This window comes from Carcharodon carcharias, chromosome 9 (genome assembly GCF_017639515.1).
Source record: "Carcharodon carcharias isolate sCarCar2 chromosome 9, sCarCar2.pri, whole genome shotgun sequence".
NCBI lineage: Eukaryota > Metazoa > Chordata > Chondrichthyes > Lamniformes > Lamnidae > Carcharodon > Carcharodon carcharias.
In genome coordinates, this window is record NC_054475.1 from 122,270,878 (window position 1) to 122,287,521 (window position 16,644).

The 16,644-nt window shown below is 45.1% G+C and overlaps 1 protein-coding gene across 2 annotated transcripts in view; it reads right to left on the reverse strand.

Moving 5' to 3' along the window:
- LOC121282307 (hydroxyacid oxidase 2-like) overlaps window positions 1-15,754 on the reverse strand; it is an 84,113-nt gene extending 68,359 nt beyond the window's left edge. The window contains exons 1-2 of one of the 2 annotated variants that reach the window (XR_005944038.1): window positions 15,647-15,754; window positions 5,247-5,917 (exon numbers count right to left, since the gene is read on the reverse strand). The gene's annotated coding sequence lies outside the window, so the exon portion shown is untranslated. Of the gene's footprint in view, window positions 1-5,246; window positions 5,918-15,646 lie in introns of those variants that run through there. The other variant, XM_041195969.1, reaches the window with a different exon arrangement.
- Window positions 15,755-16,644: the final 890 nt, after the last annotated feature.

Sequence of the window (16,644 nt, forward strand, 5' to 3'; positions counted from 1 at the left end):
ATTGTGGCTGGCCTCCATAAGGCATCCTAGGGACAGGTCACTGAACTCTTCCTGACTTTCAGGGTCATGTCTTCACTGGAGCAGTCCTGGGCTGAAAGCATTGAGAACTGTGTGCATGGCTGTAGTTTAGATATGGCATCCGGAGTGAGGTGTGGCGGGCTATTCAGAGGCCGCCCGGCAGCAAGACGGCATGTTTCCTGTGGCTGAATAATTAATGAGGTGGGAAGCAGACGATACAATGCGAAAACTCACCATTGCGGCTGATAAGATGTAATTTTTCACGCCCACCACTGCACTTAGCACAATTCTGGAACGATTCCACACTAAGTGTGGTGGCGGGCCGGAAAATCACCGTGATTCCCGCTGGGTGGCAATGCAGATTTTCACAGCTGCTTTTCCGCTCTTCAGCTCATAAATTATGCATCAGTGAGGAATTTGTTGAGTCTTGTGGCAGGGTGGGCAGTGATTCAGCCACCCCGCCATTACAACATGGAGTCGAAGGTCCTGTCACCATATTTAAACGGCAGCCACATAGGCAGGCCAGGTGTTGGCTGAACACCTGCATTTCCATGGCGACCAAACATAACAAACCCTTGGCTCCTCAACTCAGTGAGGCCTCCCTGGGGATTCTCCCCCCGGACGTGCAGGAAAATCGGGAGGTCCTCTTTCCATGCGATGGGAGCAGGAGGTCCTCCCACCTGACCATGCTTGCTTGGGAGGATATCACCAGGGAGATCAATGCCCATTGTACTCAAAAAAAAGACCTCCCTGCAGTGCAGCAAATGAATGACTGATCTGATGCACTCCGCCAAGGTAAGTGAAACTTCTACTGATGCCAAACTCACACTCTTGTAAGGTGTCAGGCATTCTAAAGGTTACAGTCCACAGGAATGTCACACACTGCCAGCAGATGGGATATCAGAACTATCTACCAGCCACTTTAAGATCACCATCTCATGTAAGATCCTGCACAAATGGCGTCTTAATCCCTTACTGGGGAGGGCTCAGCACACACAGCAGGCATGCATGCTTCTGAAATACTCTTTCATCCAGAGCGTTCACAGTCAATCCATCTGTATTTGTGCAGGACAAGATCTCTCACAGCTGACGGGAGAGCGCAAAAGGCGGATGGGGAACCCCAGTGCTCAGGATGCTCTCCTACCATGAGGAGCAAGCAGCAGAGGTTGCTCATAAGGATGGAGATCGTTCCTGCGTGGAAGGTGAGATCAGCTTCCCTCAACATGCCAGTGAGGGTCCATCCTGTATACATCGACCACATGTGGACAATGACTCTGATGTAGGAGCTTGACTAATCAATCACTAATTATCTCTTCTCTTTATTCCAGCCACCAGAAAGAGAAGGCAGAGGAAGATGCCAAGCAAGTGCCTCAGCCCCAGCCCCCAGAGCACCTCAAATGAGGAGACAGAGGAACCATCAGTTGAATACATGTCACTACATTCACCTGCACCCTCCACCAGCGCATTCACATGCACCTCGGTGATTCCTAGTAATAAAGTAGGCTTGAGTTCACAATCTGGAGATCACCTTATAGACAGGTGTCCACAGCAGGTGGAAGCAGTGACAGCCGAGGTCTCTGACACTCAGAGGACTGCTGGAGACCAGGATCCTGCATGTTCCAAGTCAGTTGATGAGCTGCTGCAATCAGCCCTGAGGGAAATGTTGCCGATGCAAAGACAGGCAGGGGAACATCAGGCAGAGTTATCAGAGGCCGTCACCAGACTGGAACGAAGGATGGAGGAGTCTATCCATGTTCTTTCTGATGTCGTAGCTCTGGCATTCAAGAATATTGAAGACTTCATGGGGTGGTGGCTGCCTTGGAGACCCAGGTCCAGCAGTTTCTGCTGGAATTGTACTCAGACCTCCACACCATCACTCTAGCCATGGCTGCGTTCAACAGTGGCTAGTTGAGAGGGGGCAGGGCACCTCGACTTCCCTCCAGGTGCTCCTTGCAATCAAGGAGTCAGGGAGGGGCCCTGGAGCACCCAAAGATGGGGGAGTACCTACTAGACACCCCGGGGATGACCACCCAGGACAGTACTGCTGCTCCAAATCCCTTCTGCCTGTGACCCCATCAACTTCAGCAGGTCAGACCGAGGAGAGTGCACCTGCGCCAGAGCAGGACATCCTTAGCAGGCTGGGGCCATCGGAAGTGCAGCACCTAAACATAATGTATTCTCTCCTGAATGAATACCGTTAGTAAAGGAGCCAAGCTCATTCATTGTGCATTAAACCCTCAAATCCAGCACTCAGCTGAGCAGGACAGTAATAGGGTGCCTCTTCAATCTGTCAGGAATTGCTGTTCTGCTCTCCTCCCACAGGCCCTGGGACCCCTCTCTGACTGATTCTTTTCTAGCTTGTTTTTTGAACTGTGTCATTGTAAGGTGAGCTCGAAAATGGTGCTGCTGACCTTCGTCTGGAAGATCAGCTTCAAGAAGACAGCTCACCGCCACCTTCTCGAGGGCAATTAGGGATGAGTAATAACTGCTGGCCTAACCAGCGAAGCCCACATCCCATAAATCAATTTTTTAAAAATCACCCACTAAGTCCCTCTCGACCTCTTCCATCCTCACAGCTACTAATTTCCCTTTCTGCTGCCACTAACCAGCCTCCCTCTGTTACCCTTTACCCCATTATTACCCAAGTGGGTACTCCTGTCCTCCCCCTGAACCATTTAATGTTGATGTCCCCATGACTTCTGTTGACCTGATCCCTCCCGTTCTCAAGGCCACATGCACCCTGATTTTCCGGGACACCTTCCCATTAGAGCATCCAATAATCCCCATGACTTTTCAGCTACTGCCTTATAGGGTACAGATGCCTCCCCTGATTGTGACTGTACCATCTGCCTCACAGCACCATGACTCCAACCCCCAGGTCCAAATTCCTTAGGTGACTGACCATATCTTTCACACCATACTATGCACAATCATCACTGCCCAGAGTGGCCTTCCCCCACCCAAGACCAGGTCCAGGACATACGTTCCATACATACGGCCTCTAACATGGCCGACACAGCACCAGGACAGTCTCTTCAATATGTCCCTAACAGCAGGGCCTCATTCCAAGGACATTCTTGGACATTTTTGTGGACTGTCTTATAAAACTTGCCCCAATACAGCCTTTCACTATTGCACTCTGTTCCTTGACCACACCCAGTGCTGCCTCTGTCTTCCCCCTCCACTCACGTTTTCCACAACCTGCCCCACTAGTCCTATCTCTGTCTTCCTTCTCCCATCCCGTGTTCCACAGTGCCTGCCCAGCTAGTCCTGTTTCCTATTCCTTCCCCGCTGGTATTGCCTCCTGTGCCCAGCCTTGGCACAGCTTACGATACAGGCATCCAAAATCTCGCAGCAATGCTCTGAAAGGTAGGCGAAAGCAACGTCTACAGACCTCAAAGTCATTGATGAGCTGAAGCTCGCTAAGTTGAATGCCACTTATATACATTTGGGAAACAGACCATTCTAATTATTCGCTGGGGGAGCACATAATTTGGAGGGGCAATACAATCTGGCAAGTTGGCCTTTTAATGAGCATTCATGAGATGGAAATGATTGCAAATGTTGTTCCCAACATAGATCAATGGGAAACGCGACCTGCCTTTAACCCACCATCAAAGTTGGAAGAACAATACTCCAAACTAATTTCCCGCTGGTGGGAAATTGACTTCTTCCATCACGCCAAATTTAGTGTCCCCTGCCACGATTCCTGCCCCTAGCAGAAGTGGAAAATTCCACCTGATGGTTATTCTGTTAATTCCTAGAGTTCACATTCTGTGGTAAACTTAATAGGTATTAACATCTTTTATGTGAAAAACAAAGTTTTGCTGTACACATCTGCCAGAAGGAGAGAGATAGAAATTAAGCAAGTGTGCTAGAAAAAAGAGAGACCTTCAAAGCTTATGTCTGAGTTCAGCTCAAAAAACTGTTAGAGATGCAAAGGAAACCTACAGAATGCAGTAAATATTTGTGACCTTGACTATTCATCCATGGGGACATTTGTGTCCTAATTCAACTTTAAAAAGAAAAGTAGATCAGCAGCTTGTTTTGTTTCACACAAAATATTAGGCCTTTAATAAATTATTTTGTGTTCTGGAAAGCAAGCGGAGGAACATAATGATTTCCCATGATGAAAGGTGGCCCTAGAGAACACAAAGATGGAAGGATGTTTTCCTCAGTTAATGTACTTGGTGCCACCTCAAACTGCCATCTACAAAAGTTAAGACTATCACCAGGAAAGATTTGAAAGCTATTCACATGGTTATTAAGTATAGTAACTACTTGAATGACATTACCTTTCAAACTAATGTTAAAATCCCGAAGAGGAATGCAGATCAATTACTTCATTTACATTGTTATTATCATGTTACCAGCATCGCTAAATGACCTGTCTTCCAATGAAAGCTGACAATATTTTGACTACGCCATTGATCGTACCGATGTGCTTTCAGTGAGCTTGGTGGCCTGGGAATCGCACAGTTCCCAGTTTAATCTGCAGATGCCTTTGCAGGGTGTTATATCATTTGTTATTAATTCCACAGCATAAGCCAAAAAAAAAGGTCTCATTTTATGCATTGGATTGTTTGGGCACCGGTGCCACAAAACATGTGTGTCTGGTTTGAAGATTTGCCCAGTCCTGGAATCCCATGTGAAACACATAAAAGCCAATTTAATCCAAGGAAAAGAAACAGACATGACCCAAGTACATGACGCCCTGTTTGTTGTGCAAGTGTAAACTCAAGGGAAATTACTTCATCAAAACCTGATCCAGACTGCAGTAATAAAGACCGTGGTGTACCCAATGTACAGCCATGTTGACTTTACGGTACTGGAATGAATCCATCTGCATTGCAGTGAAATGAAATCACTTCCAGCCGCCAGTCTCGCATTTCATCCTTTGGGCCCAGATGCTTCCCAAGAGCACTAAAGAGAATTTGTCTCATCACTGAAATGCAGGTGACCTTTTAAAGTGACACTGACTTCCTCAGAGAAACTTTGTGCAGGTTTAGCACTAATTTGAAGTATTGGAGGCACACCAGCAAAGGATAGGTATAACGCTCAGCAAATTTAAGATTGAACACACAAATCTATAAAGATTGCACATCTGAAGTTACTTGTAGGACATGCACAAAGTCATTGTTGCAGTATTTTGTGAAATATTTTCAAATGTATTCATGTAAAGATTATTTGACAGGTATTTGTTACACAAAAAGTTTGGGACAACACACTATTTTCTCATATTTACTTCACTCTTACTACAATTTGTACTAGATACAGTCATATATGCAATTTATATTGTGTTCTTGGAGATGAGGAGGTTATCACCATTTTATTTGCCTACCCATTAGATCCTTTTACATTCACTATAAGTCACAGCTGGTGTAATTACACATTGTACTCTTTAACCAACAAAAATGGAATTAAATACAAATTGTTCTGTGAGAATATGCTCACATATAAATTGATATGGTAATACATTTAGACATTTGTGAGTTAAATGCAAGCACATTGCAGACAGTGGATTGCAAGGAGTAGAGTGTGATTAGCCACAACATTCAAAATGCCTGATAATTTAGTCAGAGTTGATGACTTTGTATTATCCATGCTGCTTGGTGCTGAAAGCATGTTAGCGGTTAAATCATAGAATAATTAGTGGTTTGCAATTGCAATAGATGTAGTTCCAGTTGGTCTTGGGCCAGTATAGGCAGAAATCATTGATCCATACCATACACGTCTGTAGTTGATCCCTGACTGAGCCTCTGGAAATTTATACATACAGTCTTTGTTCACTTCTGTGAGTGGAAAATGTTCTAATCATATCTCAGTGCATTGGCTGCGTCAGTGACTGGACTGTCAACAATGGAGCAAAATGAATACGGTCATCACAAGTTCAGGAGCACTGGATGGCCAAAGTTGAAATGTTTAAATCAAACAATGTAATTGGTACATTCTGACATAGTCACATGCAACTGATAGGGATATCCTTTTCAAACAATTTGGAGATAAGTATATTACACAGAAATACATGTATATCTATATAAGAAATATAGATTGATCAGGAAATTGTATATTGGATGATAACAAAATAATGCAATGATCCCAAAAAGGAAGATCATGAGATGCCTGTTGTCACAAATTGCAGTGACCACCATGCCCACAACAGGAATTCTTTATCATATCAAGTTCAGTGTGACACACAACAATTTGATAACTTCAGGATTAATAATTCACTGCTCCAATTCACTATCCCACAGATTAGAATATGTGAGTACAATTAAAGCAGAGTTTCCTTCTGTGCATATTTCACCAACATATATGTATAAATTATACTTTATTGCATATCATAATGTTAAGGATAAAAATTTAGTCCAAGTCATCTTTGGAATCAACAGCGGTGCACCTTTGCCAAAGATCCAGTTGCACTTGTTTCCAATAAAGTTACTGGGTGTTTGAAAAGGAAGGGGTAGTTTATATATTGTTCTATCCAGGGTTGCTGTTTTATTATCATCATGTCTCAAAACCAAATGGACTTCTAGATCATCAGGTAACTTCAGTTCACACTTGATCCAATGGGGAACGTTTTAATTGTCAGGCCATTCAGAAGAAGATCTATTAAATATGTCTGCATTTAAATTAGAGAAATAATATCTACATAATTAAGGGACAGTTTCCCCTAATTCCTTGCTTGGCTGTGGTGTTACAAGAGGGAGCACTAAAATTGAGTCATCTCCCATATAGCTTCCACTGTTACTAAAAAGGGACTATAAGGAATTCAGGTATGTTGTTTTGAGTAAGCTCATGTGCTATTTAAGCTTGGTCACTGTTCTTTCAGTAACTTTCTGTGCCCGTCTCCCACCGGTAAATAGGTCTGACCAGATAAAGACTTCGCATTTATATGGCGCCTTTCATGATCTCAGGACATCCTAGAGTGCTTTTCAACACGTCACTGTTGCAATGTAGGAAACAGGGCAGCCAATTTTCGCACAACAAGGTTCCACAAGCAGCATTGAGGTAATGACCAGATAACTTGTTTTAATGATGTTGATTGAGGAACAAATTTTGGCTAGAACACTGGGAATAACTTCTCAACTCTTCTTCAAAATGTGCCGTGAGATGTTTTACATCATCCTGAGTGAACAAATGTGTCACCTGAAAACCTGCATTGCCAACAGTGCTGCACTTCCTCTTGCATGTGGTGTCTTATTTCTCATCTTTTAAAGGGAAAAGGGAAGTCTGATGGGGAAACCACATATTCTCCAATGAAAAACAGAAAATTTTGGGTTAACTGTTAAACTTGGTCATCTAATCCATAAACAGAATGACCCGGAGTTTCCTCAATGAGTGCAGCCGCGAAGTTACTTCCAATGGTACAATAAGGTATCCTCCTTATCCTCCCAACCTCATTAGAATACACCCAAATTTAACATGAAATAAATGACATAAATTAGCATAAACAATTGGAGGTAATGGCATAGTGGTATTGTCGCTGGACTGGTAATCAAGAGACCCAAGGTAATGCTCTGAGGATCCAGGTGTGAATCCCACTGTGGCAGATGGTGAAATTTGAATTTAATAAAAAATCTGGAATTAAATCTCTAATGATGCCCTCTGAAATGGACTAGCAAGCCACTCAGTTCTCAAGGGAAATTAGGGATAGGCAATAAATGCTGGTCTAGCCAACAATGCCTCCATTCCATGAACGAAAAAAAAACAAGCAAAACCAGACCAGTATATTTCTTCCTTAAATATGAAAATTTAAGTTGTTCCTTATTTTACCATTATTCATGTATATCAGGCGCAACATATTTAATAACTGGGAAATTAGGTACATGTTTGTATTAAGCCATAAGAAAGTTAAAAGAAAATAGAGACCAGGCTCAGAGACGGTAACCTTTTAAGAAAACATTCAAGCCATTGTAATTAAAATATCAAAAAAATAATTGCTTCTCTTATGAAGTCCATTTTTTTCTGTGTCCCCCAGTTAGCAGACTATGGAGATTTTAACATTTAAGGTACAGGACGTTCCACTGCTTCTTACATTTGTTCATGCCTAGTAACAAGGGCAGGACCCTCTTGGAGTGTTTTGATAGGTCACCAGATCAGTTCAAGGGTCAGTGAGCAGTCATTTTTTTTTTAGTCTGTCAGCCAGCAAGTGTCCCAGGTTAGGGAAAATGACAAGGGACAGCAACAGGTCCCAGATAAGTTAAAAGAAATGAGCAGAGAAACTAGCTCCAAGTTAGCTGTGGGGAGTAGACTTTAAGTGAATTGGGCTTCACAGAAGTGCAGAAGATCCACAAAGGCAGCTGAAGGTTGGTGCCTTCATGCTGTGGGCTGTTGGGCAGAAGTGCCCTTTGGAGCACTGGTAACCCTGGCGCAGCTGAAGAGCTGAAATTGTGCTTATGAGCTAGTATTTAAATGTACTCAGGAATCCAGGGGAATGAAATCTCAGAAGGCAAGATTAAAACTCTGTGAGGTGGGCCAACAATTAAAGCCTTCCAAGTTGAAGCGACTAGTGGAAAGAATTCCAAGACGAGATCTACAAATGGGAAGATTAAAAACCCTCATGAGAAACATGGAGTTTCAGTGAGATTGCTTGACTCATAGTGTGACGAACATCTGGGTGGATTGTTGACAAATCCATGGAATCCACTTTGGTCACATCTGTCATTTATTGTGCAGTGTGGCGTGTTCAACCACAGTTGTCTTGTTAATTCACATGTACCTCATATTTACCCTGTATGTTAGAATATAAGATAAATATTGTAAATTGTTTTATCTTTCTGATCTTGTGTAGTAAAGTTTGTTTTTGTTTGTTCAAAACCTATGGAATCTTGTGGCTTTCTTCATTTAGTAAGTGTCTTAAATCTCAAACTTTTTCCACTTTAAATAAAACATTATTGGTCCACAGCTGAATCACACTAACAACCCGGGGTCTGGCTGAAGATCATAATACTTCCCATTGTGCCTGAAAATCTAGTCACAATGTTGAACTGCCAAACAAATTCAATCGGAGAGTATTGCCAAGATAAGGTTTGTGGGCAGAGATTTATTTGGGATGGAGGGTTTGATAGTCATCAAAGAACAAGGAGACCTGGGCAGGCAACTCACTTATGCCCAAGGTTCCAACGATATTTTAAGCTACCTAATTAATTTGTGCCCAGATTACATAGGTGTATCTAGGCAAAATGCAGAGGAAATTCCATGACTACGTTCAAAATTTTAACTCTTAGAGAGGTTGGTCTACTCATGGAAACTGCTGTTGAGTTGTACATACAACACCAATTTTTAGGGAAGAATTGTAGACTGTAACAGATGGTTCATGTATGTAGTTCCTTATCTTGGTCAAGCCAATGAGATGAAATATTGCACAAAGTCAGTTAGCTCTCCAAAGAGATTGAGGCTCCACTGAGCTTTGTTTCCAACACTGGTCACATCAGATTATTCTTTATCACTTTGATAAGTTGACATATTCATCCTAAATGTTCTAATCAGTGTACGAAAATTAATCCACAGTGGAACTTCAACCCCACTGAGAGAAAAATCAGATAATGAGTCATCCCAGGTTATTATTGTTCATCTCTTAGCAACCAGTCAGCAACATTTTACTATTGTCCTAGAGGCAGTCATTTGCTTGGCCATGACTTACACAATCTGCAAGAGGTAGAGGGATGCAAAATTGTGGTTGTGTTAATCATAAAAATCCATGAAGGTCAGAGATTTGGGTGCTGTCATGTTCTTGAAACCTCAATAGGAGTAACAGTGGGGTAAAAATTGACCTCCTGAGAATAGGGAGGGGAAAATTGGACACAGTCACTGCTGTTGTTTGCTATTTGGTGATCCTCCTACTGCATGTACACCAAGTTATTCCTTAGCCTTTTAAATTCCAGGGAGTGCAGCCCAATTTTGTGTAATCTCTCCTCGCAATTTAACCCTTAGGGAAAAATTGTGCCAGATTTGCACAAAGTGCGGTAGCAGGCAAGATAAAGGACATTTTACCCGCCAGCCACTATGGTGGCTTTTTGCACCATATCGTCCCATTCCCAGCACAAGCTGCCTCATTAATAATGCATTCATGGGAAGCACACTAGATATCTGGCAGGCGGGCTGGGATTTGCCTGTCATGCCATGACATCAGTGCTTCCTTGCTCTGGGCGCCATATTTAAAGCACACTGGAGCACAGCCTACTTCATGACTATAGAATAGGGCGACGCCAAGCACAGGTGGCCCCAAAAGCAAAGAGGATGACAGCCACCAGATTTAGTGACACCTCTCTGGGGCACCTGCTGGATGCAATGGAAGGCCACTGCGATGTCCTCTACCTCTGCTCTGGCTGCAGGAGATCCACCAGAGTCACCATTCCAGCCTAGGAGGCAGTGGTAGTGGCAGTCAGCACCACCTGTGCACAGAGTAGGTCAGGCATCCAGTGCAGGAAGAGGGTGAATGCTCTCATCTATTCCACCAGGGTAAGTCAACCACCTCATCACTTTCAACTCACACACTCACAAACCCATCACACATCCATAGGGGTCTCACATCTCAAGGGACAACACCATTAATCCTGACACACACCCTCACATCTCCATCAGACTCATATCTTCTGGAGCTCATGACCTCATTCCATTCACAGCTCCGCTCATCACACAAACATTCCACGGAGTTCCATGTGTCCTGCTCACACTCTCTCCAACTGTTTTCATGCAGGAGAAGCTGACTCACAGCAGTAGGGAGAGGTTCCAGACCAGTGGTGGAGTGGCTCACATTTAGCTGCTCACTTACTTCGAGGATCGTGGCATCTTGCTGACTGGTGAGGACAAGGACTGTGTCTGCGGTGACAGTAAAGTTGGCAATAAACACCCACGTGAGGATCCTGCACTAGCTCATCCCTCTCTCAGCACAACTGTGAGTGCTCCCTCTTCCTGCTTTTGACTTTATTGCCTACACTAATTATCTCTACTTTGGTTCACAGGTAGATCTGCCAAGCAACTGATATCCTCAGCCAGCCAGTCCCTCAGCTTCATTCAGGTCCTCACCTCCAGCCAAGAGGACACCTCTTCCATTGAAGAGCTGGAAATAAGCAGCCTGGAAGACCTGTCACAGTGCTTACCCACACCCTCCACCAGCACAGAGACACACACCTCCGTGGGACCTGGGTCTAGAGCAGGCTTGGGTTCACAATCTGATGGTCACCACATGGACACGTGTCTGCAGCAGGAGGAGGCAGATTCAGCCGAGCTCCCCAGCACTCAGAGGACAGCTAGGGAACAGGCAACTATGAGGACCATGTCAGATGGCAAGCCCCTGGATTCGGCCTTCCAACTCATCATGGAGAGTCAGCAGAAGGCAGGGGAGCATCACACAAAGCTGTTAAGCCCTCAACAGAGTGGCATGTGAGTTGCAGGAGTGTGTCCTCCTGTTCTCTGATGAAGAGGTGCCCACATATGCACGTATAGAGGTCTCCATGGGAAGGATGGCAGGTGCCATGGAGCCCCTCGTCCAGCAGAACGCAGAGATGCATACAGACCTGCATTCCATTGCGGTAGCCATGGAAGAGTTCCTGCAGTGGCAATGCGAGAGGGAAATGGGGCTCCTCAACATCCCTCCAGATGCTCGTTCCCCTCAAGGAGTCAAGCTGGGGCTCTCGGGCACCCAAAGGGAGGACAAACAGCAGCTGGACACCCCTGGATCATCAACTCAGGAATTTCAGATGCTGTACTCTGAGACCCCTTTGTGTGTGACCCCCTCAACCTTGCCCACTGTCACCACAGAGGGAGTGGCTAGCCAAAAGGACAGCTGAAGCAAGCCAGGGCCCTCCAGGCCTCGGCTCTCCAGAGGGCACATGCCTAAGTCATCAGAGGCAACAGGGCCAACCATTGCACAGGCTGTCGCCACCCCTCCTGTAGATGTCAGGGCAGCACTAAGAAGTGGTAGGCCTAGAAAAGTTAAGAAATTCTGATCACTGGTGTTTGCACGGGTGAACACATTTTGTCACTATAATCTGAAAATATATTCTCTTTCACTGAATAATGTGTAATGGTATCTTTCAGCTTTATTTACAGGCTTCATGAGTGCTCCCTTGCATCCCCCCACTACTAGCAGTTCAGCCACATGCAGTCGGCCCAAAAGTGATTCTGGAGGGAGAAGCATGTGTGTATGTGTATGTGTGTGTGTGCGTGTGTTTGTGTTTGTGTTTGTGCTTGTGTGTGTGTGTGTTTGTGTGTGAGCGTGCGTACGTGTGTTTGTGTGTGCATGTGTGTGTGTTTGTATTTGTGTGAGCGTGCGTACGTGTGTTTGTGTGTGCATGTGTGTGTGTTTGTGCTTGTGTGTGTGTGAGCGTGCGTACGTGTGTTTGTGTGTGTGTGTGTTTGTGTGTGTGTGTGCGTGTGCATGCTTGTGTATGGCAGGGCATTTGTGCAAGCACTCTCCCACTCACGCGGAGCCTTCTTCTATCACACTCATCTCAGTGTCCTGAGCATTTTCAGTGCTGCCTGCTGGGGTTCATTTTCAGTTGCCCATCTGAGCTGACCTGCATCTCCATGCATCCAATGATCACACTCCCATGCAGCACCTGTGCCCATCCAACACGCGGCTCTGCTCACTTTCAATTTGAAAAACATGGTCGTAATCAAGTTTCTCATAAGCTCCCCTGTCCTTTCCCTTTCCCCAGTCACCCATGTCGTTTCCCCTATCACTGTCGACCTTCCTGCATCACCTGCCACCTCCGCACCATCAACCACCAACCTGAACCCTTTAATTTCCAGGTTGTCCAGGTGAATGTGCACATTCCTTACCTTCCTGAGAATCCCACCCTCATCCACATTGACCTCCCTGAACTCCTCCTTCTCACCTCCAGGGCCCATATCGGTCTCCAAAATCCCGCCAACCACCCTCATTGTCCGTTCTACTGCTACTGTCTCACCCTCATCCTCCCATCTTCCAGCTCACTCTGCCTTGTCTTATATCCACCATTCTCTCCTACCATGCGTATCCTCAGTTCGCTCACCAAGAGGCAGCCATTGACTCCACAGACACCTTCCTTGCAAGTTCACCTGGACATCCATACCGCCACCCTTACTCCCCCTTCCCTCCTTAGACTCCTTCCACTCCCCATCGGACTCTTTCCTCCCCAGCGGACTCCTTCCTCCCCCAAAATCCACACCGCTCCCCCCCCCCCACCCCCCACCGGACTCTTTCCCCAGACACTTTTCCCCCCTCTGAACTCCTTCCCTCACATGTTTCTTCCCACTTGCCGCATTGTCCCCGTTACACCCTCCACCACATACTCCCTCCTCTCCCCTCCAAACCTCACCCCCAACACCTTTGTCCCCCCTTCCCAATCTCACCACCACCTATACCTTCGTACCCAACCTCACTGCCCCTGACCTCTTTGTTCCTCCCCCCTCAACCTCACCTACTCCCCCCCTCCCCACCACCGCCGTTACACCTTCATCGCCAAGCCAAAACGAGACTTTTCTCCCCTATGCCATCCCAATATGCCTTCCTCTCCCATTCACAACTGGACCTTCCTCTCGTTGCCCTCCCCACCCCGCAACCCCACACCCAACCTAACATGCCTCGCTGATCATCGATATTAGCCTATGGCCAAGACTGTGATGTTCTGAAGCAGACCCAAGGCATCAATGAAGACCTCTCACCTTCCATGAGCTGCTTCATAGCGGAGCCATGTCCATGAGGATCCACCCAGCATGCGATGCATATGTTCCTCCAGGGTCCGGTAGCTGTAGGTCTCCAGCATCTTCTGCTCCTCGGATGGCCACAATGTAAGCAAGACCCTAAGGGTGAGTCCCGACTTCACTTGTCCAGGCGTGTTCTGGGCCAACGTGTTTTCCCCCTAGCGTAATGGAAATCTGGTCTGGGGGGATAATTGCAATCGGGCCTTACTTTGCATCCCACTAGCAGGATGCAAAGTGGGTTCACATCGGCCTCTAGTGGGATTGACGTTCCGACATGGCAGGCACCATCGCATGATCCTGCTGTGCATTTCACACCAGCATTAAACCAATTTTTGGCTTTCTCGCCATATTGTCTCCCCCCAACACCTAGTCCATCCCTTCACTTAATCTACCAATATCTCTATAATTTTATGGCTCCATCAAAACAGATTACAATGCTGCCTATATCTGTGTCATTGGTAAACTTGTATTTGTGACTGTTTAATCAAAAGTTCATTAGAATGTTGAATGTTTCCTGCGTTCTTTTGCACATGTGTGCAAAAGAGCGCAAAGATCTCCCTGAAGCACCTCCGTGCCTTGGGGAGATTTGTTTCAGCCTTAAACTTTAAAATAAAGGATTTTTAAACTTTTAAAACATGTCCCCTCATGTGACACTATCACATGAGCTGGGACGTGTCAAAGAATAAATGTATAAATAATTAGATTTTAAAACAGTTTGTGAAACCTCATCCCACCCGTGGATGAGGTTTTATGAAAAATGCACCGCCTGGTCTCCTCGCCTGCCTGCCAACCTTAAGGTTGGATGGACAGCTCATTAAATTGAGTTAATTAGTTTTTAACAGGCCTTAATAGTCGGCTATGTGCCCGCCAAACTGACAATCTAAATGACGTGTGGTGACAACGGGACGCACGCCCGACGCCATCGTGCGTAATTTTACGTGTCGGTGACCCCACCCCTCCCCCCGCTCGCCGATGGGAAAATGCTGTTCCATATATTGGATTTTAGCTCCCAATACTGACCTCCATAGATTGGATTTTAACTTGGGGAGGTGGTGGCTTACTGGTATTGTCACTGGACTGATAATCCAGAGAACAAGGTAATGCTCTGGGGACTGGGGTCCAAATCCCACCACTGCAATAAAAATCTGGAATTAAAAACCTGATGATGACCACAAAACCATTGTTAATTGTTGTAAAAACCAATCTGGTTCACTAATGTCCTTTAGGGAAGGAAACCTGCCATCCTTATCTCCAGCCCCACCAGCAATGTGGTTGACTCTTAAATACCCTCTGCACAATGGGCAATAAATGCTGGCCTAGCCAGTGATGCCCACATCCCATGAACAAATAAAAAAAGACTCCCAATACTGACCTCCATAGATCTGAATTTTAACTTGCGGAAAATTCCAGTTGAGATTTGAGAATATTCAGATGCCTGGTTAAACCATAATTCCAAATGAACCAGTGCAAAATCATAATTAAAACTGCATGTAAATTGCCAATTTGAACTGTTTTATATGAAAGTTATGTTCAAAGAGTCATCAGGACAGGACTTGTTTTGCTCACTTTATGCAGCAAAATCTCTGCCAACATTTTGATTAGGTTTACTATTGCTACAGAATAGTGACTGGGACAATTATTTTCCTCTCATTTACTTGGTGAAGATTCCTGATCATTGCATTGCAGCATTAATTTTTAACTTGAAACAAATCTGATTATATATTAGCTACATCTCCAATCTGAAGAGAATGGATTTAACTGTGTCAGAAATTCTACAACAAGTTTCCTGATCTAACATTCCCTGAGGGAAGGCTCACCCAGCGACTGTGCTTATCAGGCAGTCACAGCCACATTGACCCACTGTCAGCCCTTCTTTTATTTCAGTGGAATATGGATGTGATTTTCAGACTTACAGGCAACGTGAATTCATACTCACACTGTATTTCAACTTTCTGAAGTTCCACACATATCAGCAGTCTTAAAATGTTCCACAGCTGCCTCACTCTCCTGCGTATCTGAAAATGGTGACAGCCTTGGCTCCGAGGAAGCATTCTTGCATCTGAGTCATCAAACCACGGGTTCAAGTTCACTCCAGGGACATCAGCACACAGTTGAAGACTAGTACTTCAAACACAACTGAGGGAGTGTTGCACTGTTGGAGCTGCTGTCATTGGATGAGATGTTAAACTGAGGCCGTGCCTGTCCTCAGGAAAATGTAAAAGCTCCCCCTTCAACTAACACCTAAAGCAAATGATCAGGCCATTTATTTCACTTGCCTTTTTATCATTTATTTCAGTATAGACTTGCTATGCATAATTTGGATGCTATGTTTCTATACATTACAATGGGAGCTACATTTCAAAAATACTTTATTAGCTGCAAAGTACTTTGAAGTGATGTCTTGAGGTTATGAACGGTGCCATACAAATGCAAATTCTTTCTGAAAATTAAACAAATCAAGAATATACAATTTGATTTGCAAGCAAATCAGATTATGATCAATTCAGATTACTGATTCACAGATTTTTGAGACTGAGCTGGACACCATGATCTACACTCCTGGCTGGAATCTTATGAGATAGGATTTTTTGAATGGTGGGGCTTCCTGTGCCCACTACCCAAAGAGTCAGCGGGGAAAGCATCCCTTCCAATACTGCCTGACTCACAGCCATTTGATGTTCGCTGGGGCATGAATTGGCTAAGGGCAAGACTCCAAGCCCCATCTGGGGGAGGAAATCATGCCAGAAAGCTGCTGGTTCAAGCAGTGGCCACTGCAGGGACTACAGCCAGTCCTTGAAGAAGAGGAGCTAATGGGGTCTGGACTGTAGGTAAGTCCGGAGTATCAGTGAGGCCTGGCTGGCAAGTCCAAATGAGGAGAGTGAGGGGGTTGGGGACCGGGTTTGAGAGGGTTAAAAGGTGTATGGTCTTGGGGTG